At 38.7% G+C, this 26,183-nt stretch overlaps 1 protein-coding gene and 1 non-coding gene across 31 annotated transcripts in view; both read left to right on the top strand.

Annotated features, from left to right (window-relative positions):
- RBFOX1 (RNA binding fox-1 homolog 1) overlaps positions 1 to 26,183 on the top strand; it is a 2,503,848-nt gene that overhangs the window by 1,525,245 nt on the left and 952,420 nt on the right.
- Positions 4,921 to 4,982, top strand: LOC112129541 (U7 small nuclear RNA). The gene has a single exon (XR_002911924.1). It is a non-coding gene; the product is annotated as a U7 small nuclear RNA (small nuclear RNA).

A 26,183-nucleotide genomic window follows, 5' to 3' on the forward strand; every position in this document is an offset into this window, starting at 1 on the left:
ATATATAAAGCAAGTGGTGTGTTTGCATGTTTAAATAAAGTGTATTTTTTTCCTTTAAAAAGTCATAAAGATACAGAATGCTATCACTAATCTAAAGAATACTGAAGTAACTATACTGATATCATACAAATAGATTCTACAGAAAAATACATCAGGGATAAAGAAGGTAATTTCATAATGGAAAAGGTGACTTAATCAAGAAGACATTAAATATTTATGCACCTCAACTTTAAAATACATGAAACAAAAACTGATGGAATTGCAAGGAGAAATAGCCAAAGATTTCAGTGCTAGTCTGTCAATAACTGACAGAATAAATAGCTAGAAAATTATTAAATATATAGATTTGAATAGTAGTATTAACTAACTTGTCTTGATTAGTGACTATAGAACCCTCTATCCTAAAATAGCAGGATACATATTATTTTCAAGTACATAAGGAAACATTACCAAGAAAAGAGCTATTCTGGACTGGACTATTTTTTTTAATCAATAAATTTAAGAGAATTGAAGTTATTTCTCCAACCACAGTGGAATCAAACTAGAAATAAATGACAGAAATATAAAATGAAAATCTCCACACACTTGGAAAATAAGCCACACTTTAATAAATAACCTGTGGATCGAAGAGAAAATCTAAATGGAAATCAAAATAAACAGTGACCTGAACAAAAATATACATAAGACATATCAGATTTTGTGTAGTGTTATTAAACAATGCTTGAAGAGAAATTCATAGCATTAAATACCCATATTAGGATAGTGAAAAATGGTCTTAAATCACTTCCTTTATCTTCTGCCTTAGAAAAATAGAAAAAGAAGGTGAATTAAATTAAGTAAAAGATAGGAAATAAAGATCAGAGTTGAAATCAGTAAAACAGGTAGTAGGCCAAAAATGGAGGAAATCTTTGAAACCAAAAGCTGGTGTTTTGAGAAAATTAATAAAATCAATACACCTTTAGCCAGGCTTAGTAAAGTTAAGGAGAAGATACAAATTACCAATATCAGTATAGAAAGAGGAGACATCACTACAGATTCTATAGGTATTAAAAGAAAAATAAGATAATATTATGAACAACCTTATTTCATGATATTAAGATTTAAGGGTGAAATGGGTAAATTCCTTGAAAGAGATCTAAGAAGGCTCACTAAAGAAGAAATAGATCATCTGAATTTCTTGATATATATCAAATAAATTAAATCTGGAGTTAAAAATCTTCCCACTAAGAAAATTCCAAGCCCAGATGACTTTGCTAATAAACTTTACAAAACATTTCTTTCAGAAAATGGAAAAGGAAGTTATATTTCCCAATCCATTCTATGAGGCAACGATTACTGTAATACCAAAACCAGGAAAAAATTCACAAGAAAAAACCCCCGAAACCACAGACTAGTCTTCCTCATGAATACCTATCTGAAAATGCTAAAACAACAAGCAAATGAAATCTGTTGATACATGAAAAGGATACTATATCAAGAACAAGCAGATTTTGTTTTAGGATTGCAAAGATGCCTTAACATTTGAAAATCAATTTATGAAATACACCATATTAACAACAAAATGTGAACCAACACTATTATTTTAATAGATGCAGAAAAGGCATTTGACAAAATCCAAAATGGATTCTAGTTTTTTAAAAAGCTCAGCAAGAATAGAAGATAAATTGGTCAATATGATAAAAGGCATCTGTGGAAAATGTGTAGCTAATATCACGCTTAATGAGGAAATACTGGTGTTGCCCCCAAGATTGGGAACAAAGCAAGGATTTATGCTTTCACCACTTCCCTTTCGCATTATTTTAGCCAGTGACAATGAGCAAGAAAAGGAGGTAAAATGCATCTATTTAGAGAAGAAAAAACTGTCTTTATTCATAGGCGGCGTGATCACCTGTGCATAAAATTTTATGCTCTCTACAAAAGAAAGCCACTGGAACTTAGAAATGAATTTATCAAGTTGCGGGATGCAATATCAATATATATAATTCAATTATATTTTTATATATTACAAAAATTGGAAATTAAAGCTTAAAAACATCATTTGCAATAGCATTTTAAATAGTGAAATACTTAGAGGAACAAATCTGATGGAAGATATGCCAGTCCCATACTCTTAAAACTACAAAATAGCTGAGAGGAGTTGAAAGAGACTTAAATATGTGAGGATACAGGCCAATATCGTGTGTAGGTTGAGAGATTTATCTTAGTCTCCCCTAATTGATCTATAGATTCAACACAATGCCAATCAAACCCCAGTAGGCCTTTTTTTCAATAAAAACTGCCAAACATATTCTAAAATTCATATAGAAATGGAAATGAACTTGAATGGCCAAAATATCTTTGAAAAAAAAATTGGGAAGATGAATACTGTGTGATTTCCAGACTTAGTGGAAAGCTACAATAATCAAGAAAGTGGTGCGGTGGGCATGGTGGCTCACACCTGTAATCTCAGCACTATGGGAAGATGAGACAGTTGGATCACTTGAGCCCAGGTGTTCAAGACCAGTCTATGCAACATGGCAAAGCCTCATCTCAACAAAAAATACAAAAAATTGCCGGACATGATGGCACATGTCTGCAGTCCCCAGCTACTTGGGAGGCTGAAGTAGCAGTCCCCAGCTACTTGGGAGGCTGAACCTGAACCTGAACCTGGGAAGTTGAGGCTGCAATGACCTGTGATTGTGCCACTGCACTTCAGCCTGGGTGACGAGTGAGACACAACTGTCAGGGAAAAAAAAAAAAAAGTGTTATTGTCTTATTAATCCTTAACTATTATTAATTAATTGAAAGTTTACATAGGGTAGAAAAGTGAAATATTGATACATATAATCAATATTTATATATTTATAAGCCAAAAGTTGCTAGTGATCCCAAGTCTGTTATAGGAATGTGAGATTTTATTAAGCATAACAACTCAAATGCTGATGTCCAGTTCATAGAAACTCCATCTCCTAGCAGTCTTCTCAGTATTTTGGGAGACTCCAGCAAGTGTCTCACTTGGGCTCAAACTAAAATCTCATCTCTCCTGTGGAGCTATACTACTGTGCAGATATCCCTTCACCACAGATTACTGAGGTGTTAGCCTACCAAAGTCCTAGCAGACCTCTGCAGAACGCCTCATGGTACCATAGCAGGTCCCTATACCATGCCAAATGGGAGATCCTTAAATTATCTTACTGGTTGGCCAGGCGCAGTGGCTCACGCCTATAATCCCAAGACTTTGGGAGACTGAGATGGTCAGATCACAAGGTCAGGAGTTCGAGACCAGCCTGACCAACATGGTGAAACCCCATCTCTACTAAAAATATAAAAATTATCCTGGCCTGGTGGCGTGTGCCTATAATCCCAGCTACTCAAGAAGCTGAGGCAGGAGAATTGCTTGAACCTAGGAGGTGGAGGTTGTAGTGAGCCAAGATTGCTCCATTGCCCTCCAGACTGGGCAACAGAGCGAGACTCAGTCTCAAAAAGAAAAAAAAAAATGTATATATATATATATATATATATCTTTCTGGTTTACTTGCTGTCACCTGGGATATGTAAGAAGCCTGTTGGGGCAGTATTCACATAATCTCTGTTAAAAATAGTATTTTTAGTATCTTCTATGGCTCTTCTCTTTAAACATCTCAGATATTGTCTCTTGTATAAAAAGAAAAAGTTGCTATCGCACACCACCCCTACTATGTCCTTTTGATTGCTGCCTTTTTTGCACAAGCAAAAATATGTCTTCTGGGCACCATCCACTTCATGGACAGCAACTTGTGCAAAGAGATTCCTGGGAGTTGTGAATCTACATGCTCATAGATGTCTGAATTGTGACTTATCCTCAGTCCCTACCCGCCATCCAGAGTCATTTTTCTGACATAAAACTTTCATAGGCAATCTATACCTTATGGCTTCACCATTGTAAAACTGGTGGAAAGCACAATACGCTATCAACTTCAGCATCATGAGGACTGGCCTGTTTTCTAAATCCTTTCTCTTTTGAAATGCACCTATTATACAAGACTTAGGTTGTGTGATTTGAAGGATTGTTCACCAGTAGTGACACCGTTATTTATTGAACCATTTTACTGATACTTTTTTGTGTTAACTGAACTTGTATCTGTAATTATTATCTGGTAGGATCATTTTTTTCCCAGTGTTATTTATGGCATGATTTACTAGCATCTCAATTAGGCAATAAATGCATATTTAATTGGGTATAGTTATGAGTTTAGTACCATGCTGTGCATAAATACCAGAAGTATACAGACCCAGCCTTCTTTTCTCCTTCTCTCTCTCTCTCTACACACACACACACACACACACAAATACATACACACACATATATACATACACATACACATATAACTATATACATATGTATGTGTGTATGAGCACTAATTATTTAGGGTGGGCACTGTGGCTCACACCTGTAATCCCAACACTTTGGAAGGCCAAGGCAGGAGGATTGCATAAGCCCAGGAGTTCAAGACCAGCCTGGGCAACCTAACAAGATCCCATCTCTCCAAAAAATAAAGATAAAAAATTAGCTGGCCATGATGGCATGCATTTGTAGTCCCAGCTTGGGAGGCTGACGTGGGAGGATCACTTGAGCCCAGAAGTTCGAGGCTGTTGTGAGTTATAATTACACCACTGCACTCCAGCTTGAGCAACAAGGCAAGATCCTGTCTCAAACAAAACACCGAATTATTTGGAGTATATAGAATTTGAACTTGTTATGCATGTATGAACAGAAGTTATTTGGAGTATATAGAATTTGAACTTGGCTTAGATGTATGATGAATTCTCAGAGGTTATGACTAATTATCTTTACCTTTCATTCTATAAGATTTTACTGAATAGTTTCTAGATGCTAGAATTTCAGCAATGAGCAAGAGTGATAAGGTCTTTGTCTAAGGAAGAACATAGACTCCATAAAATTAGTGTTACAGTTCTTTTAGAATTTGTCTAGCAACCTTTCTGGTTTTTTCTAGAAAGCTCTCTCATAATTGATAAAATAAAAATGCTTTTGAAAGGGAAGAATTAAAAATCATGGGAATAAATGACAGGAGGAGCCAATCTGGGTATTCATAAAATGACTGATATTTCTATCCACAGTTGAATGAAAAGTATTGGAAACCAACATTCACTGAGCAACTACTAGGAAGGCCAGATGGCATTCGAGAGAAAAAGTTGTGGTCTCAGGCAGATCTGAGTTTGGATCCTGCTCTGCTATGCATTCCAGGCAGGATCGTGTTTTGGCAAGTTGTCTGTCCCATCTGAGCCTGGGTTCCTCATTGGTACAGAAAGTCAGTAATGGCATCAACCCAATTAAATGAGAGAGCAGATGCACACAGGACGCATTCCATACAGCGCCTGGTTCAAAGTAAGTGCTCGGCACATGAGTGCCACCATCCTTCCCCTAAGGAGGCATGTGATGGACCGTGGTTCTTGCTGTTATGGTCACTCAGGCACTTTATACTCATAACCGTCCTGGGAGGTAGGACTTATGTTTTCCCCACTTTCCAGATAAGGATACTGAGGTTCTGGGGATTTGAACTAACCCGCCTTTAAGTACATATCCAGCAGGAAGCCATGCCGATTTCAAAGCTCCTTCTCTTTTCATTCATTGTACCGTTTATTGACCTCATATACATTCTTCATCTCCTGGAGTGTCTCTCCTAATCAGTACATCAAGCGTAGCAAATCTTAGTGACCTCAGTGAATAATAAGCCAAAAGAATTGCAGTGCACAGATTCTTGCTTAAGAATACCAGCGACTTGGAAAGTTTTTCAGTGTCAACAGAGCAGCCTTATGATTAAAATCACTGAAGAATGCGATGTAAAATGTTTTTATTTCATCTTGCTTTCTGTTTCCCTTGGAATAACAGTCAGCAGGAAACATATTTCTGAAAGACTTCTCCATCTCTACATCTTCAGAATATAATTAGGGCCAAGCTGACTGTGTCAGGGTGTTCAGACTTAGTAGGCACACAAATGAAAAGATGGTGCCCTCAGAGTTTTATGAATTTTTCTCTCTAGCAGTCTTGGGTTGGAAAGACATCTTTGAAATTGATGTAGCTATCAACCAGGGGCTAACATTAAGATTTCAGTCGAGGTGTATAGTGTTATGATCTTTCTGTTACTGTCAGAACTGCGGCTGTTGTATTTGCATTGAGTGGCGTGCTGGAGAGAACAAAATGGGATGCAGGAGAAGGAAAAAGAAATAGCAAAACCTATTGAATCATGGGCTGTACTGGAGGGCATTTGTTAAAGGTAAATTCATCAATAGCTGTTAAGTCATTTGTATTGAATCATTCTCATAGCCTCACAGCACTTCTTAGTTTTAATAATGGGTCATAGAGAGGAGCTTGGTGATAGATGCCTTATTATGGTATTTAGGCACTTAATTGCAACTGGGCTTAAAATAGCAGCAGAAGCTGAAACCAGGGTGGCTCAGGAGTAAATTATGTTTTCAGTCTACCAAAACACCCGTTTTAAAATTCAAATTTAATATTTCTTGACATATGTTTCTTGATACGCTGTTACCAGCAGTTTATCAGAGATGGAAGAATGTTAAAATAAACTGGTGACCGGAGTATGGTATGTAAAGGCATGCCTTGTTCATCACCATAAGAGATATTTTGAAGGAAACATTGAGACCCAAGTTAAAAACACCTGCAATTATGCTGGGACACGGTTGTTCATTCATTCATTCATTCATACATTCATTCATTATTTGTCATTTATTGCTAATGTTAAGGGGATAGGGCAGTGTATGAGACAGAACCTTGCCTTTGTGAACTAATTATTACTTCAGTGGTAGAAGCGAGAAAAACATAAATAATTATAACAATAAATGCCAAAGGGGATGTGTGTGAAGGTGAAATCAGGAAGCTGAAATAGTGAGTGATGGTAGAAGATACAGTAGTGTTTTCTTTAGATCAGTGGGCCAGGGAAGGGCTGTTGGAGAAGAACCCATTTAAGCAGAGGTCTAAGTGATATGAAGATGCCAACTGGCCAAAAAGAAGAAGGATCACTAGAAACAGAAACAGCATGTTCAGAGGCCATGATGTGGGAAAGAACTAAAAGGAGACCAGGGTGGCCAAGCTTAGCAGAGAAGTCAGTGGAGAGGTAGGACATAAGTTTGAATAGCAGATAAAGGCCAGGTCCTGTGTGACCTTTTCAGTTACTTTACCTTTTATTCGAAATACAATGGGAAACAATGAAGAGTTTTAAGGACGAGAGTATTGAGCTCTGATGTATATTATCAGGAGATTGTTTTTATTGACTCTAGAATGGATGGGGAGTAGGTGGCTAAGGAGGAAGTTGGCAGTGGTGCAGGAGAGAAATAACAGTGGCCTCTACCACAAAAATGAATGGACTGAAAATGTACTTAGAATACATGCTAGTAGATAAAGAGGAACTAGCTGCGAAGTTCCCTAAAGGAGGGTGGTCTGTATTCTTGGGGCATTTGTACCCTGATGACTGAACATCCTGACTTCCTATGTCTAAGTCCATGTATAGCAACTCTTTGCCTCACTTGTAGGTGAAATGATTTTGGAGTCACTAGTTGGATAAAGAACGGCAAAGGTAGAACACACAGTACTTCCTCCGCACATCTGATTTGGGAGTTTTGAACTTTACTTGTCTTAGACTGCATGAAATGTAAAAGGAAGCCAGTAATATTGATTTATTTCTTGAGTCCGTTGGTTATCATCAGCTTGCTGCTTACAATATATAAGTGGATAGAGCCAGAAGCGGCAATTCCAGGCATTGAACCTGTGGTTGTTTACTGCCCCTGTGGTCTTAAGAAGAATGGGTGATTATTGCAACCCACTTGCTATTATTTTCATAACAAAGCTGTCTCTGACCAGCTACAATCTTGGACTTACATAATTGAATTTTAGATGGAGATGCGCTGCTGGTTTATATGAATTTTCCACAGGTGCCAGCATGAGTCCAGGCTTTAACAAACAATATTTTTAATTGAGATTTTATGTCCTTGCCCTCAAATCAAGCACTTTAATAGGATCCCAGTTGGAATAGGTGACTCAGTAACAAGTTACCACTGCTTTCAACTTCAGAAAGGTGTTAATTTCTCTAACTCCTGCTGGGCGTCCATCTACTCCGGTGACCCACTGCCTTCATGTATCATAAAAATGAGTGTTTTGCATTCCATTAGGTTGAAAGTATAGCCTTAGTAATCTGCATATTTCTTGTAGGATGTGCTGGCTTTGTTCCATCAGACAATATTAAGATAGAAAAGTATTAAAAATACTGATTTGTCATTTATAACATCGAAGTGATAGATTGAAATGCAATTTGGATGTGCTCCAGACCTCCAATAACTTTGACATTATCAGATGAAATACATTGATCTCAGTCTAATTAATATGCTGTGTCCATATGAGAAAAGTAGAGAGAATGAAGCAAGAAATTGGCCACAAGGAAGTGATGGCTCCATGTTTCAAGTAGTTGTAGAATTTAGAGATTGAATATGACATTCTCCGTTGCTGGACCTTGCTATGTGCTGGAAGCTGTGTTCTTTCCATGTTTGTTCATCTTTGAAAGCGAGTTAGCGCATTCCTAAAGAGTAGAGTGATACTCTTCACTGAACTTTGTAAACTTCTTTAAGGTTTTTATTATGGCATCTTGCCATAATGTTCTTCCATTCCCCTGCTCTGGTAATAATTCTAACACACACCTTTCTGCGTATCGGTTTCATGCAACATGTGCACCTATCTTGATTTCAGACTTCCCTATCCCCCTTTCCCTTATGGCTTCTTGACTTCCACCCTTTCCTGCTGGTAATTAAATTGTCAAACTTTATTTCTACTCCTACTTTTTTTTTTTTTTTTTTAGCAGGGTTCTATGTTCTCTGTCCTCTGTCAGCCTCTCTGCTCACATATTTCAGTTTCTCTGTTCTCCCAGAGAATTTTTATCTTCCTATTGGCAATATGTTTATACAGTGTGAATATGTAATAATTTTACTTGGTTGCTATGCAGAAGGGAAAATATACAAATGTGCAAATTTCAAAATTTATTGTAAGTGTTTCATGGTGGTCATATAGTATTATTAGGAAGTAATGGCATAAAAAATACAAATATTGAACTTGAGTAAACATCATGTATACTGAAAGTTGTAGGGGGTATTTTAATGATGTCTGAAATTCACTTTGAAATGCACCAAAAATAAGATGGGTTGATGGTTGGAGAGAGAGATGGACAGATGGAAATAGCTGGGATAAAGCAAGTATAGTAAAATGCCAGTAGTAGAATACAGGTGGTAGATATATGGATGTTTGCTGTAAAATTCTTTCACCTTTGCTGTTTTGAAATTTGCATACTGCAATATTGGAAAAATGTGGTACAAAAGTGAATAGTCATATAGTTAACTCATAGAATGAGATAAAAATTGTGTGCCTGCATTAATATCTGTTCTTTTATTCAGGGATGCTTTTGGGACCATAGTTGCAGCCAGATCATCTTGCTGTAACCCAGTGTCCCCCTTTCATCTCCTATACCATGTCTCTCTGCCTGTTTTCTTCTTCTATTTGAATATTTGTTACATCTGTCTTAATAGAAACTGTGCAATTTCGTCTCTTCATCAGCTCCTGTAAGTAGAACCAGCAACAGAGCAAAAGGGAGAAAAAGAAACGTACTTCTTGCCTGCCTTCCTTTTCTGTCTCCCCATGCAAAGCCTGGTGCCCTCCTCCTCTCTTGTGTCTTGTGTCAGAGTTAGCGGAGCAGCTCTGGCCTCCTTGGATTTATGTGATTCAGAGTGAGCGAATGCTGCCACAGCTGAGGCTGTTGCCTGCTCTACATTGATTGAGTTTCCTGGGCTTGAGGGATTTTTGCCGAGCTGAGTTTTATGGTTGATATGCTCTCGGTCATTTGTCATAAAATCATTCCAACCAAGCTGTTTACTGGTTTGAATGCTTAATTACTGAAGGAGAAGAGAATCACTCCTTGGGGAGCTGAGTGTTGACTTGGATGCTTTTTACTGGGTTATCTTCTGGTATCCAACTCTTGCTGAGTAGTTTATGCAATATACATACCACGCTTCAGCATAAAAAAATAAAGACACCCCTGATTTTACCTAAGTATTGTGAACAGTGCAAAGACATATCATTTCACTTCATATTATGACAGCATTTTTCTTTTGAGTAGAAATTGATTGCAAAACTCAACACTCAGGGAGCTACAGCTAGGAAAGTGTCTATGCTCTGGGGTTCAGATGAGAATGTTCACCTGCTTTATTCAGATCAATTTCCAGAAATGCATTGCTGACTCTCCGCTAACTCAGTATCCTCAATCCAAATTTCATAAATGGTGTTGGATATAATTATCTCTCTGAAAAATTTCACCTAAATTGGAATTAAATTTATTTGTAAAAGCAAAGTCATCTTGGGAATTATATTTCAAAACCTGCGGTCGAAGATTCAGTGAATGAAGCTCTTTCCTGGTGCTTCTTCCACAATTTCAGCTCTTCTTTTTCATGAGGAAAATTAAAGCACACTTCGAGTTCCCAATGCTCCTTCCTCTGCACTAATTCCCACATAGAATTTCTCTCTACAAATTGGTCTCCACTAATTTTTTCCTTTGGTTGTGTCTTGTTGAATTTTCCAGGAGCACACTTTTCTATATGGGGATGTTGTTTTAGAGGTGGGAGAAAGAAAGAATAAGAGAGATATGCAGGAAATGGAATGTTTTAATGCCAAGATAACCCATCAGAACACCTGAAATATTTACTACAGTTTTGATGTTTCATTTATCTCTTAGTGGGGCATTGTGTTGTTTCAGTATTTTATCATGGACTACTGTGGCTCTTTTAACTGTAAGGAATTAGAACTTTAGTAAAAACAACTTTTAATCACTTTGCTATAAATATAATACTAGAGAATTCTTTTCTTGGAGTATGATTTCCCTGTTATTCAAAAACAACTACTTGTCACCCCTTGTACTTTGGGCTTCTTTTTTTTTCTCCCCTTCTTTTAACTGTTGCCCCTATTCGGAGCGATTATACTTAAAGTAATATGGATTCTTTCAGAGCTGCCAAAAGGTGAAATTGACTTTTTGAGAATGTATTGCTGAAAACTGCAGCAGATGCACTTTTCCCATGTAGAAACATCCTGTGTGTTAAGACCGAAAGGGACAATTTACAGCCAGTTTCAAATTGGTAGCTGAGGTCAATAAGTGCCCACTTCTGTAATCACATCAGCCCCTTTTGGATGACAGTACACAATGAGGTGCCTCCCAGGAAGTGACCACCTGGGAACTGGCCACTTCCATTGGCAGCAAAACCCTTTTTGCAAGTTTTATTTGGTCATTCATAGTAGAAACCTTTAAAAATCTTCAAAATTTAATTTCAACCATTTAAAAAATATATACTGTACTACCATTTATGTATAACTGGATTTATTTAAAAATTATATGTATTGGGGAAAGGATACCCTCTTCAATAAGTAGTGCTGGGAAAAATGGATATCTATATTCAGGAGAATGAAACAAGACCCTATTTCTTACCAAATACAAATATCAACTCAAAATGCATTAAAGATTGAAACCCGATACTATAAAACTACTAGAAGTAAACATAGGTAAAATGCATTAAGACACTGGCCTAGGCAAGGATTTTATGGCTAAGACTTCAAAGGCATAGGCAACAGAAACAAAATATACAAATAGGACTATATTAGACTAAAAAGCTTTGGCACAACAAAGAAAACAATGAATGCAGCGAAGAGAGGATCTGTAGAATGGGAGCAAACATTTGTAAGCTATTCAGTCAACTCATATCCAGAATATATGACAAGGAACACAGTCAACTCCATAGCAATAATAATAATAATAATAATAATAATAATAATAATAATAATAATAATTCCGTTTAAAAATGGGCAAAGGATCTGAATAAACATTTCTCAAAAGAAGATATACAGGCTGGGCGTGGTAGTTCACGCCTGTAATCCCAGCACTTTGGGAGGCCGAGGTGGGCAGATCACGTGAGGTCAGGAGTTCGAGACCAGCCTGGCCAACATGGTAAAACTCCGCCTCTACTAAAAATACAAAAAAAATTAGCCAGGCCTGTTGGCAGACACCTGTAATCCCAGCTACTTGGGAGGCTGAGGCAGGAGAATCGCTTGAACCTGGGGGGGCGGAGATTGCAGTGAGCTGAGATCGTGCTATTGCACTCCAGCCTGGGCAGCAAGAGTGAAACTCCATCTCAAGTAAACAGACAAACAAACAACAAACAAACAAAAAAACATACAAACAGCCAACAGGTATAAAAAAATGCTTAATATCACTAATTATCAGAGAAATGCAGATCAAAACCTCAATGAGGTATAATTTCATCCCAATTAGAATGACTATTATCAAAAAGACAAAAAATAACAAATGCTGGCAAGCATATGGAGAAAAGAGAACTTTTATGCACTGTTGGTTGGAATGAAAATTGGCACAGCTAATAGGGAAAACAATACAGAGGTTTCTCAAAAAGACTAAAAATAGAACTACCATAAAATCCAGCAAAATCCTACTATGGATATTTACCCAGAGGAAAGAAAATCAGTATCTCAAAGAACCTGCACACCCATGTTTACTGCAGCACTATTTACAATAGCAAAGGTATGAAATCAACCTAAGTATCTATTAAGAGATGATTACACTAAAAATGTGGTATATACGCACAATGGAATACTGTTCAGCCCTGAAAAAGGATGAAATGCTGTTTGTTACAGCAACATGGATGGAACGGGAGGGAGGCCATTATGTTAACTGAAATAAGCTGAGCATAGAAAGACAAATATCACATGTTCTCACTCAGGTGGGAGCTAAAAAAGTTGATCTCTGGAGGGTAGAGAGTAGAATGGTGGTTACCAGAGGCTGGGAAGGGTGGAGAAGGTGGGATGAGGGGAGGTTGATTAATAAGTACCAGCATATGGTTAGATAGGAGTGAGTTCCAGTGTTCCACAGCATAGTATGGTGATGTGGTGATGATGGTTAACAACAATTTATTGTACATTTGAAAATAGCTAGAAGAAAACATTTGAAATATCTCCAACCCATAGAAATGACAAATGTTTGAGGTGATGGATACTCGCAATTACCCTGATCATAACACATTGTGTGCATGTATCAAAATGTCACATGTACCCTGTAAATATGTACAATTATTATGCATCAGTAAAAAAAGATTTTAAACAATTACAACAACATCCAGGTTTTGTTGGTTGTTTTTAATGCGGCAGACACTGTCCTCTATTACACTGAACTGTCACACTTTTAAGAAGTTGGTCCAAACTACTATCTTCTTTATACCAATAAGAAGGATCAGGACATAGAAAGTTAAGTAAACGGTCCAAGTCAGTAAATGGGGATTCATGATTTTGAAACTGTGTGGTGGGACTTCAGATACTGTCCTCTTAATGTCTTGCTGTGAGATTTGAGATCCAAGATAACTTGGCATTGTTGAGATATTGGGAAGCTACCATCAGAATCAGTCCTCTGCTTGCTTTGTTAGTGTAAACTGGAGATAATTTAGTGTAAAATGTCCCAATAAAATTTTCCCCCAAGCATATGTAAACCACGACATAATAGATTTATCAAAGTAGCAGAATGCTATTATGTTCAAGAGATTAACCAGACCAAAGCTATTTGTCATAGCAACGGGTGCTAGAGTTGACAAATTACAATTGAACCCAGTTTGTAGCAAAATGTTAGACAGAGCCTTGGCACTGATTAATTGACATGAGAGTCCAGCCTAGAATACATTAGAGCAATTTAAATATCATTCAAAACAGAATATAACCATGCTCTCTAAAACATCCCAAACTGTACAAAGCAACTACATTTGTTTGATTCTATAATGCAAATATTTTATGCCTAAGACTTTTAAAGCACAGACTGTGTTAGTAGCAAGACACACCAATTTAGTAATTTCTAATTAAAAAGAAAATACATTTTACATTAAATGCTTATATTGATTGCCAAGGAGCCTGACTACAGGTCTTTTAAAACTTGCAGCATTGGGTTAAGAAGGACCATCATCTCTTAGAAATTTCTTAAAAAGAAATTTTAACTCTGGGTAATGTGTTTACCCTAATTAGATAAGAAACCTCATCCTAATAAAATTAATGGACTGAAGGTGACGTGTGTTCAGGGAATGGGGGGGAAAGAGTTTAGAAAGAGGAAAAGCCTTTGCTTTCTAGGCTAGAAAAATGGATGTTGAACTTAAATCTCTTCAGACGATGATGAGCTAGTCATATTGTCACAAGAATAGGTTACCTCTTTCTTGCATTTAAGGTTTCTGTTATGAAACAGAAAACATGATTATATTCTACTGAAAATAAAGTTGAAATGGAGTAGATCAGTAGAGTTTCATATTACCTATCAATTCTTTTTTTTTTTTTCTTTTGTGAGACAGAGTCTCGCTCTGTTGCCCAGGCTGGAGTGCAGTGGCATAATCTTAGCTCACTGGAATCTCCACCTCCTGGGTTCAAGCGATTGTCCTGTTTCAGCCTCCCGGGTAGCTGGGATTACAGGTGCACGGCACCACACCTGGCTAATTTTTGTATTTTTAGTAGAGATGGGGTTTCGCCATGTTGGCCAGGCTGGTCTCAAACTCCTGACCTCAAGTGTTCTGCTTGCCTCAGCCTCCCATAATGCTGGGCTCCAATTAATTCTTTACTCAACCAACTTCATTTCTTGATATGTCAGTTGTCTCTGTGTGTGTGTGTGTGTTTGTGTGTTTGTATTTTCAGTTTTTGTCCATCTGACAGTTGCTGTTGTTTTCGTTGTTAGGATATGAGTTCCAGTTCCAGTATTTCTGTGGCAGAGCCTTTTGTTCTTTAGCATGTAGGGATTTATTTAGGTCCATTACTTGCTTTCACTTTCTCTTTGCCTTTTCTTAAATTTCAACTTTAATAATAGCCTTTAACAGAATAACAGTGCATTACCTTTCATTGACTAAATTTATGCTGAAGAATTCATGCTAAAGAAATAATAAGGAAGGTGTGCCAAGGTGTGGCTATGAGGATGTTCATTACTAGATTGTTTATAATAGCAAGACAGTGGAAAATTACCCAAATGGCCAATAACAGAAATTGATGAAATCAAGTATGGTATAAGGCTACAGTGGAATTCTCATTAGTTTATTAATCATTTATGAAATATTACTTGAGAGGATATTTTGTATCAGCCCTTGTGGAGTCTCTGAATATGTAGTCTTCAAGGGCATTAATAGTGATATGGTGGGAGAATCGTCAATGGCACAGCAAAAGGCCAGCATATGGCTTAGGGAGTCCAACCTCAGTGTGATCTTATTTTCATTAAAAGATAAAAGGACAGTAGAAATATATTTTCTTAAGAAAAAAATGTACGTACACAAAGATAAGCATCTCTTTGTTTGACTCGTTGGATATTTATTCTCTAAATAGTTTGTAATGAATTCCTCATGTCTTTAAGCAGAAAACAAATTGCAAATGGTTTAAAAAGGCAATTGTTTTAAAGGATTGAGGAGAGCATTGGCACCTATGTTTCTGTTATCTGTGAAGGTGGAAGGGGAATCAAGATGGTTTCAGTCTTTTGTTTTTAAAACAAATGGAATTCTTCAACATCTTAACTATCTTTTAACTCTTGCTATTATAAGAAGTGATATTTTAATGTTTAGGAAAGGCATGTATTATTATTTTTTTTCTTTTTTTTTTCTATTATTATTATTATTATTATTATTATTATTATACTTTAGGTTTTATGGTACATGTGCCCAATGTGCAGGTAAGTTACATATATATACATGTGCCATGCTGGTGCGCTGCACCCACCAACTCGTCATCTAGCATTAGGTATATCTCCCAATGCTATCCCTCCCCCCTCCCCCACCCCACAACAGTCCCCAGAGTGTGATGTTCCCCTTCCTGTGTCCATGTGTTCTCATTGTTCAATTTCCACCTATGAGTGAGAATATGCGGTGTTTGGTTTTTTGTTCTTGCGATAGTTTACTGAGAATGATGATTTCCAATTTCATCCATGTCCCTACAAAGGACGTGAACTCATCATTTTTTATGGCTGCATAGTATTCCATGGTGTATATGTGCCACATTTTCTTAATCCAGTCTATCATTGTTGGACATTTGGGTTGGTTCCAAGTCTTTGCTATTGTGAATAATGCCGCAATAAACATACGTGTGCATGTGTCTTTATAGCAGCATGATTTATAGTCCTTTGGGTATATACCCAGTAATGGGATGGCTGGGTCGAATGGAATTTCTAGGTCTAGATCCCTGAGGAATCGCCACACCGACTTCCACAAGGGTTGAACTAGTTTACAGTCCCACCAACAGTGTAAAAGTGTTCCTATTTCTCCACATCCTCTCCAGCACCTGTTGTTTCCTGACTTTTTAATGATTGCCATTCTAACTGGTGTGAGATGGTATCTCATTGTGGTTTTGATTTGCATTTCTCTGATGGCCAGTGATGGTGAGCATTTTTTCATGTGTTTTTTGGCTGCATAAATGTCTTCTTTTGAGAAGTGTCTGTTCATGTCCTTCGCCCACTTTTTGATGGGGTTGTTTGTTTTTTTTCTTGTAAATTTGTTGGAGTTCATTGTAGATTCTGGATATTAGCCCTTTGTCAGATGAGTAGGTTGCGAAAATTTTCTCCCATTTTGTAGGTTGCCTGTTCACTCTGATGGTAGTTTCTTTTGCTGTGCAGAAGCTCTTGAGTTTAATTAGATCCCATTTGTCAATTTTGGCTTTTGTTGCCATTGCTTTTGGTGTTTTAGACATGAAGTCCTTGCCCATGCCTATGTCCTGAATGGTAATGCCTAGGTTTTCTTCTAGGGTTTTTATGGTTTTAGGTCTAACATTTAAGTCTTTAATCCATCTTGAATTGATTTTTGTATAAGGTGTAAGGAAGGGATCCAGTTTCAGCTTTCTACATATGGCTAGCCAGTTTTCCCAGCACCATTTATTAAATAGGGAATCCTTTCCCCATTTCTTGTTTTTGTCAGGTTTGTCAAAGATCAGATACTTGTAGATATGTGGCATTATTTCTGACGGCTCTGTTCTGTTCCATTGATCTATATCTCTGTTTTGGTACCAGTACCATGCTGTTTTTGTTACTGTAGCCTTGTAGTATAGTTTGAAGTCAGGTAGTGTGATGCCTCCAGCTTTGTTCTTTTGGCTTAGGATTGACTTGGCGATGCGGGCTCTTTTTTGGTTCCATATGAACTTTAAAGTAGTTTTTTCCAATTCTGTGAAGAAAGTCATTGGTAGCTTGATGGGGATGGCATTGAATCTGTAAATTACCTTGGGAAGGATGGCCATTTTCATGATATTGATTCTTCCTACCCATGAGCATGGAATGTTCTTCCATTTGTTTGTATCCTCTTTTATTTCCTTGAGCAGTGGTTTGTAGTTCTCCTTGAAGAGGTCTTTCACATCCCTTGTAAGTTGGATTCCTAGGTATTTTATTCTCTTTGAAGCAATTGTGAATGGGAGTTCACTCATGATTTGGCTCTCTGTTTGTCTGTTATTGATGTATAAGAATGCTTGTGATTTTTGCACATTGATTTTGTATCCTGAGACTTTGCTGAAGTTGCTTATCAGCTTAAGGAGATTTTGGGCTGAGACAATGGGGTTTTCTAGATATACTATCATGTCATCTGCAAACAGGGACAATTTGACTTCCTCTTTTCCTAATTGAATACCCTTGATTTCCTTCTCCTGCCTAATTGCCCTGGCCAGAACTTCCAACACTATGTTGAATAGAAGTGGTGAGAGAGGGCATCCCTGTCTTGTGCCAGTTTTCAAAGGGAATGCTTCCAGTTTTTGCCCATTCAGTATGATATTGGCTGTGGGTTTGTCATAAATAGCTCTTATTATTTTGAGATACATCCCATCAATTCCTAATTTATTGAGAGTTTTTAGCATGAAGGGTTGTTGAATTTTGTCAAAGGCCTTTTCTGCATCTATAGAGATAATCATGTGGTTTTTGTCTTTGGTTCTGTTTATATGCTGGATTACATTTATTGATTTGCGTATATTGAACCAGCCTTGCATCCCAGGGATGAAGCCCACTTGATCATGGTGGATAAGCTTTTTGATGTGCTGCTGGATTCTGTTTGCCAGTATTTTATTGAGGATTTTTGCATCAATGTTCATCAAGGATATTGGTCTAAAATTCTCTTTTTTTGTTGTGTCTCTGCCAGGCTTTGGTATCAGGATGATGCTGGCCTCATAAAATGAGTTAGGGAGGATTCCCTCTTTTTCTATTGATTGGAATAGTTTCAGAAGGAATGGTACCAGCTCCTCCTTGTACCTCTGGTAGAATTCGGCTGTGAATCCATCTGGACCTGGACTTTTTTTGGTTGGTAAGCTATTGATTATTGCCACAATTTCAGCTCCTGTTATTGGTCTATTCAGAGATTCAACTTCTTCCTGGTTTAGTCTTGGGAGGGTGTATGTGTTGAGGAATTTATCCATTTCTTCTAGATTTTCTAGTTTATTTGCATAGAGGTGTTTGTAATATTCTCTGATGGTAGTTTGTATTTCTGTGGGATCGGTGGTGATATCCCCTTTATCATTTTTTATTGCATCTATTTGATTCTTCTCTCTTTTTTTCTTTATTAATCTTGCTAGCGGTCTATCAATTTTGTTGATCCTTTCAAAAAACCAGCTCCTGGATTCATTTATTTTTTGAAGGGTTTTTTGTGTCTCTATTTCCTTCAGTTCTGCTCTGATTTTAGTTATTTCTTGCCTTCTGCTAGCTTTTGAATGTGTTTGCTCTTGCTTTTCTAGTTCTTTTAATTGTGATGTTAGGGTGTCAATTTTGGATCTTTCCTGCTTTCTCTTGTGGGCATTTAGTGCTATAAATTTCCCTCTACACACTGCTTTGAATGCATCCCAGAGATTCTGGTATGTTGTGTCTTGGTTCTCGTTGGTTTCAAAGAACATCTTTATTTCTGCCTTCATTTCGTTATGTACCCAGTAGTCATTCAGGAGCAGGTTGTTCAGTTTCCACGTAGTTGAGCGGTTTTGAGTGAGATTCTTAATCCTGAGTTCTAGCTTGATTGCACTGTGATCTGAGAGACAGTTTGTTACAATTTCTGTTCTTTTACATTTATTGAGTAGAGCTTTACTTCCAAGTATATGGTCAATTTTGGAATAGGTGTGGTGTGGTGCTGAAAAAAATGTATATTCTGTTGATTTGGGGTGGAGAGTTCTGTAGATGTCTATTAGGTCTGCTTGGTGCAGAGCTGAGTTCAATTCCTGGGTATCCTTGTTGACTTTCTGTCTCGTTGATCTGTCTAATGTTGATAGTGGGGTGTTAAAGTCTCCCATTATTAATGTGTGGGAGTCTAAGTCTCTTTGTAGGTCACTCAGGACTTGCTTTATGAATCTGGGTGCTCCTGTATTGGGTGCATATATATTTAGGATAGTTAGCTCTTCTTGTTGAATTAATCCCTTTACCATTATGTAATGGCCTTCTTTGTCTCTTTTGATCTTTGTTGGTTTAAAGTCTGTTTTATCAGAGACTAGGATTGCAACCCCTGCCTTTTTTTGTTTTCCATTTGCTTGGTAGATCTTCCTCCATCCTTTTATTTTGAGCCTATGTGTGTCTCTGCACATGAGATGGGTTTCCTGAATACAGCACACTGATGGGTCTTGAGTCTTTATCCAGTTTGCCAGTCTGTGTCTTTTAATTGGAGCATTTAGTCCATTTACATTTAAAGTTAATATTGTTATGTGTGAATTTGATCCTGTCATTATGATGTTAGCTGGATATTTTGCTCGTTAGTTGATGCAGTCTCTTCCTAGTCTCGATGGTCTTTACATTTCGGTATGATTTTGCAGTGGCTGGTACCGGTTGTGCCTTTCCATGTTTAGCGCTTCCTTCAGGAGCTCTTTTAGGGCAGGTCTGGTGGTGACAAAATCTGTCAGCATTTGCTTGTCTGTAAAGTATTTTATTTCTCCTTCAGTTATGAAGCTTAGTTTGGCAGGATATGAAATTCTGGGTTGAAAATTCTTTTCTTTAAGAATGTTGAATATTGGCCCCCACTCTCTTCTGGCTTGTAGGGTTTCTGCCGAGAGATCCGCTGTTAGTCTGATGGGCTTCCCTTTGATGGTAACCCGACCTTTCTCTCTGGCTGCCCTTAACATTTTTTCCTTCATTTCAACTTTGGTGAATCTGACAATTATGTGTCTTGGAGTTGCTCTTCTCGCGGAGTATCTTTGTGGCGTTCTCTGTATTTCCTGAATCTGAATGTTGGCCTGCCTTGCTAGATTGGGGAAGTTCTCCTGGATAATATCCTGCAGAGTGTTTTCCAACTTGTTTCCATTCTCCCCGTCACTTTCAGGTACACCAATCAGACGTAGATTTGGTCTTTTCACATAGTCCCACATTTCTTGGAGGCTTTGCTCGTTTCTTTTTATTCTTTTTTCTCTAAACTTCCCTTCTCGCTTCATTTCATTCATTTCATCTTCCAGGGCTGATACCCTTTCTTCCATTTGATCGCATCGGCTCCTGAGGCTTCTGCATTCTTCACGTAGTTCTCGAGCCTTGGTTTTCAGCTCCATCAGCTCCTTTAAGCACTTCTCTGTATTGGTTATTCTAGTTATACATTCTTCTAAATTTTTTTCAAAGTTTTCAACTTCTTTGCCTTTGGTTTGAATATCCTCCCGTAGCTCGGAGTAATTTGATCGTCTGAAGCCTTCTTCTCTCAGCTCGTCAAAGTCATTCTCCATCCAGCTTTGTTCCGTTGCTGGTGAGGAACTGCGTTCCTTTGGAGGAGGAGAGGTACTCTGCTTTTTAGAGTTTCCAGTTTTTCTGCTCTGTTTTTTCCCCATCTTTGCGGTTTTATCTACTTTTGGTCTTTGATGATGGTGATGTACAGATGGGTTTTTGGTGTGGATGTCCTTTCTGTTAGTTTTCCTTCTAACAGACAGAACCCTCAGCTGCAGGTCTGTTGGAGTACCTGGCCGGCCGTGTGAGGTGTCAGTCTGCCCCTGCTGGGGGGTGCCTCCCAGTTAGGCTGCTCGGGGGTCAGGGGTCAGGGACCCACTTGAGGAGGCAGTCAGCCCGTTCTCAGATCTCCAGCTGCGTGCTGGGAGAACCACTGCTCTCCTCACAGCTGTCAGACAGGGACATTTAAGTCTGCAGAGGTTACTGCTGTCTTTTTGTTTGTCTGTGTCCTGCCCCCAGAGGTGGAGCCTACAGAGGCAGGCAGGCCTCCTTGAGCTGTGGTGGGCTCCACCCAGTTCAAGCTTCCAGGCTGCTTTGTTTACCTAAGCGAGCCTGGGCAATGGTGGGCGCCCCTCCCCCAGCCTCGCTGCCGCCTTGCTGTTTGATCTCAGACTGCTGTGCTAGCAATCAGCGAGACTCCGTGGGCGTAGGACCCTCTGAGCCAGGTGCGGGCTATACTCTCCTGGGGCACCGTTTCGTAAGCCCGTCGGAAAAGCACAGTATTCGGGTGGGAGTGGCCCGATTTTCCAGGTGCCGTCTGTCACCCCTGGAAGGGGAACTCCCTGACCCCTTGCACTTCCCGAGTGAGGCAATGCCTCGCACCTGCTTCGGCTGGCGCACGGTGCGCTCACCCACTGACCTGCGCCCACTGTCTGGCACTCCCTAGTGAGATGAACACGGTACCTCAGATGGAAATGCAGAAATCACCCGTCTTCTGCGTCGCTCGCGCTGGGAGCTGTAGACTGGAGCTGTTCCTATTCGGCCATCTTGGCTCCTCCCAAAAGGCATGTATTATTAAGAAAAAATAAGATAAAATATGAAGGATACCAGCAATCACAGCGGACTGAGTGGTATGTGAAAAGATAAACAGTAAATGCTTTTAGAAGGAATTGTTAGTCTTCTCGACAGTTTAGCATTCAATCTAGTTTTGCGTTGGTAGACTGACTTGAAGTAGTAGACTGAATTGGGTAAGACAAATAAAATTATATACTGGAGTAGAGAGATCCAATTTTTCCCTTTCTCTGCAAAGTTTGTATTTGGGTTATAAAAATAAGTGTAGGAGGGAAGATTAGGGCAAGGCACAGCCTTGGTGCAAGACGCAGAGATGAGCAATCATGTATTTCACACAGAGTAGGGTCAGAGAGTCCAACTAGAACCAACACCAACAGTGTGTGGCCCCAGGGAGTGGCGCTGCCTCTGGTCAGTGCCACCCATCAGGATCGGACTGTAATGGATAGATCTTCTTAGCTCTCTCCCTATAAGTTGACTGAGCCATCTTTCCTATTAATAAGAAAATACCAAACAGAATATTAAAGTTTACAGCTTCACATTTTCAAATTAAATTATCTATTGATTGGTAGGGGGCTATCATTAAAAATCAGCACAACCACAACTGACAATGCCTTAGAAATTTTCATCATGATGGCTTTGATCAAATTGTAAATGTGGATTTGTACTTTATTTTAGAAGTAAAGGAGGCAAATGAGCAATAAATTTGAAGCCCAGGTAATTGGGGGAAAAAGTAATCAATTTAATCAGTCCCAAGGGCTAAGTGATTCAGAGAACTGACACTTGGATATTTAGTTGAAGCCTTTTGTCTGAAAATGTCACTTGTATATGTTTAAGAAAATATTCTATACCAGACATACATTTAGTCCTTGCATCTCTTTGCTGTTAGTTTTTAGTTTTTAAGCATGCAGTCAAGGTAATAGTTTTCCTGTTAGTTTTTAGTTTTTGAACATACACTCCAGGTAATAGTTTTCCTTTCTTCCAATCTCTTTTTTTTTTTTTTTGAGACAGACTCTCATTCTGTCACCCAGGCTGGAGTGCAGTGGTGTGATCTCGGTTCACTGTAACCTCTGCATCCCAGATTCAAGCACTTCTCTGCCTCAGTCTCCCAAGTGGCTGGGATTACAGGTGCCCACCACCATGCCTGGCTAATTTTTGTATTTTTAGTAGAGATGAGGTTTCACGAACTTGGCCAGGCTGGTCTTGAACTCCTGACCTTGTGATCCACCTGCCTCAGCCCCCTAAAGTGCTAGGATTACAGGCATGAGCCACCACGCCTCGCCCTCTCTCTCCTTGTTGCTACTACGCCATCCATACTCCAGTCATTCAAAGCAATTATATCTCTCATTCCAAGCAGGTACCTTCTTCCTCACTCTAATCCCACATTGTCTTCACCTCTAGACTGAAGATCATTCATCTCTGACATTGTTTGTTCAACCACAGCCCACTTATGCCTGCCTTCTCATGTGCCCCTCAAGCTCAACAGCTCTACAGGTGCTAAGATGAAATATAGTGTAGATGTTAAAAGGATTCCTCTGGAGCATGATCTCCACATGTGGTTCTATCTCCTGCTAGTTGAGTTACCTTGGGAAATTAACTTAGTTTTCTGCTACGTCTGTCTTCTCCTCTGTAAAATGTAGTAACAATACATAGAAATTCCATAGCGTTATAATTAGTATTAGATAAAATAACTAAATAATTGCAAATAACCTATTATGTAGAGAGTGATAGGTTATACATGTAGTGTCTAGAATCCACACTTCTAATGAAAATGCTGACTTTTGGTCTTCAGTAAACTAGTAATATGTCAATGTTGGCTTTTTCATAGTAATTTTTAGCAATCGTTACTAGTGCACTTAGAAGCTAAATATTAGCAAACAGTACTTAATGGAACATACCACCACCGACAATGAAATTACGGGTTACCTACGTGTAAGAACAAAAGAAAAGGTTTAAATTTTTGGATTAGTTTATGGCTCACCAGTGTTACCCCTTTACAAGGTGTACTCCCACCGTTGTTATGTTCAAAGGTTGAAACTCGAGACTAGTATATTTAATTCTCCTCAAGAATCTTAGATGTGAAAGGAACAGCCAAAGTCATTTTATCAAAATTTAGTCCTGGTACCAGAACTCCATTAAACTTGGCATTTGATTATTTGTTTTGGGCCCCAGTGATTTGCTAAAGAATAGGTTGAGTTCTAGAGATAGAAAAATAGTAAGGCAAAGAGCCTTACCCCAAGGGGACAGGGGCTAGTCAGGGAGACAGGCAAGTAAACAGGCAACTGCAAAATAAAAACCAGGTGTTACCAGAGTCATAGTGGCTCTGAAAGGAGGTACATCTCCTTGCCTTGGGTGGGAGTAAGTGGGTACAAAAAGAATTTCAGAGAAAGGTAGCATCTGAGCTGAAACCTGAAGAACAAGCAGGAGTTCCCCAAATGAAGGTAGAGGAATAGAGCAAAGAAATTTGTCCAGTGCAAATAGGAACATGCAAGATAGAGGATGTGACATTCATCCAGTGACTGTTTATTATTAAGGTCCTACAATATATCAGGACTGTATTACGGGAACTTATGTTAACATCAGACCACTGTCTCCTCCACCTCTAAACTGAGTTTTTTGAGGGCAGAAACTGTCCAATTTATCTTTGCTAACTTAATGCCTTCAGCTCAATGTTTATCAAGTGGAAGATGTTCAATAATTATTAGTTGAAGAAATGAATTAATCAATAAATGGTTTATCACAATTTCTTCCTTTTAGTGAGAAGCAAAGTCATTGGAAAAACCATTGACCAGGATGGGGTCAGGGGTAGACACTTGTAGCCCATCAGTAGTGATTACTTTCCTGGTGGAGAGCCATCCATTCCATCAGTATTGTTTGGCACAACCATTCAACCAGCAAACTGTATCTTCATGGGCCTGTACACCTGTCTTATTCATGGATATTCCACAAGCATAATGGCAGATGTGTGATTTTTGACCTCTCCTCCAACCTGGTTGACTTGGGTTACCGCAACAGAGAAAATGAGTTTTGCTTGGGGTTATTTCTTAATAAACTGTCATTGACCATTATTCATCAACAACCACTTGCCTTTCCAGTGTCTCACCAATTAAATATTTCATTCTCTGTTCTACCTCCCATCAAAGTATCAGGTCTGTTTTAGAATCTACGTTTTTATTAGAATGTTTGCCCCTTTTAGCCTAATAGCACCTTTATCATTCCAAAACCGCTGGACGGATTCCACACGAACATTAAATATTTAAATGTGTTCACACTGAAATGTGTGGGAATAGCAAATGGCCTTTTGTTATAACTTTTAAAGATCTTCTGAAATTCCTCTATTTCATTTGCATATTGAAGTGCCTGCTTATGTTCAGGAACCTGTGCTTAGCGTTTGTATATATCTTGTGGTTCCCAATATTAATGAGGCCTGGAGAAAGTTGAAACTGCAAGTTTCTTTACAGTGGCCATCAGGGAATGAGGTAGCAGGATGTTAATGCTGTCTGCATGCTGTGAAGAATGATAAACTGTACTTGGGTGACCTTATTACTCACTCATAACGTGATCTTAAAGGTATGTGCATTTTCTGTGCCTCCCAGTTTTTGCCTATGGAGAGGGAAAGATGGGCATTCCCTAGTCCCCTTAAGCTCTGGATGCCCTCAATGTCTCCCACTTGAGCATCTGAACTTCATCTCACTTTTATGACAGCAGCTGGCATGCAAATTGGCTGGACTTGAAAGCACTCAAGTTCACCTCATTTTGCTCAATCTGTGCACAAATGATCAAGCTCAGCAATTTTGAAAATGGCCCACCCTTTTAAAGGGAAAACCTGAAATACTTTCAGTCCTAATGGTAGTAGGGCCAAGCAGTGTCTGGTAGCCCATTCTTAGTTCTGTTACCAGCAGATAATGCAGGTTAGCTTGATGAGCACAACTCTTTGTCTTCTCTCCACCTGTCTTTCTCTGTCCATTCATTCATCCCACGGATGCTTATTGAATGTCCACTCAATGTTGGAGCAACAACAGGAAATAAGGACATGGTTTCTGTCCCCATGGGACTTACATTCTACTTGGATATACTAGGGAGAAAAAAGAGTAAACAAAACAATTAGAGATGATAATTATGAAGAGTAAATGCATGGGCCGGGTGTGGTGGCTCATGCCTGTAATCCCAGCACTTTTGGAGGCTGAGGCGGGTAGATCACTTGAGGTCAGGTGTTCGAGACCAAACTGGCCAACATGGTGAAACCCTGTCTCTACCAAAAATATAAAAATTAGCTAGGCATGGTGACGGGTGCCTGTAATTCTAGCTACTCGGGAGGCTGAGGCAGGAGAATCTCTTGAACCCAGAAGGTGAAGGTTGCAGTGAGCCGAGATTGTGCCACTGTACTCCAGCCTGGATGACAGAGTGAGACTGTCTCAAAAAAAGACAGAAAGAAAAAAAGAAAAG

This window comes from Pongo abelii, chromosome 18, assembly GCF_028885655.2.
Source record: "Pongo abelii isolate AG06213 chromosome 18, NHGRI_mPonAbe1-v2.0_pri, whole genome shotgun sequence".
Classification (NCBI taxonomy): Eukaryota; Metazoa; Chordata; class Mammalia; order Primates; family Hominidae; genus Pongo; species Pongo abelii.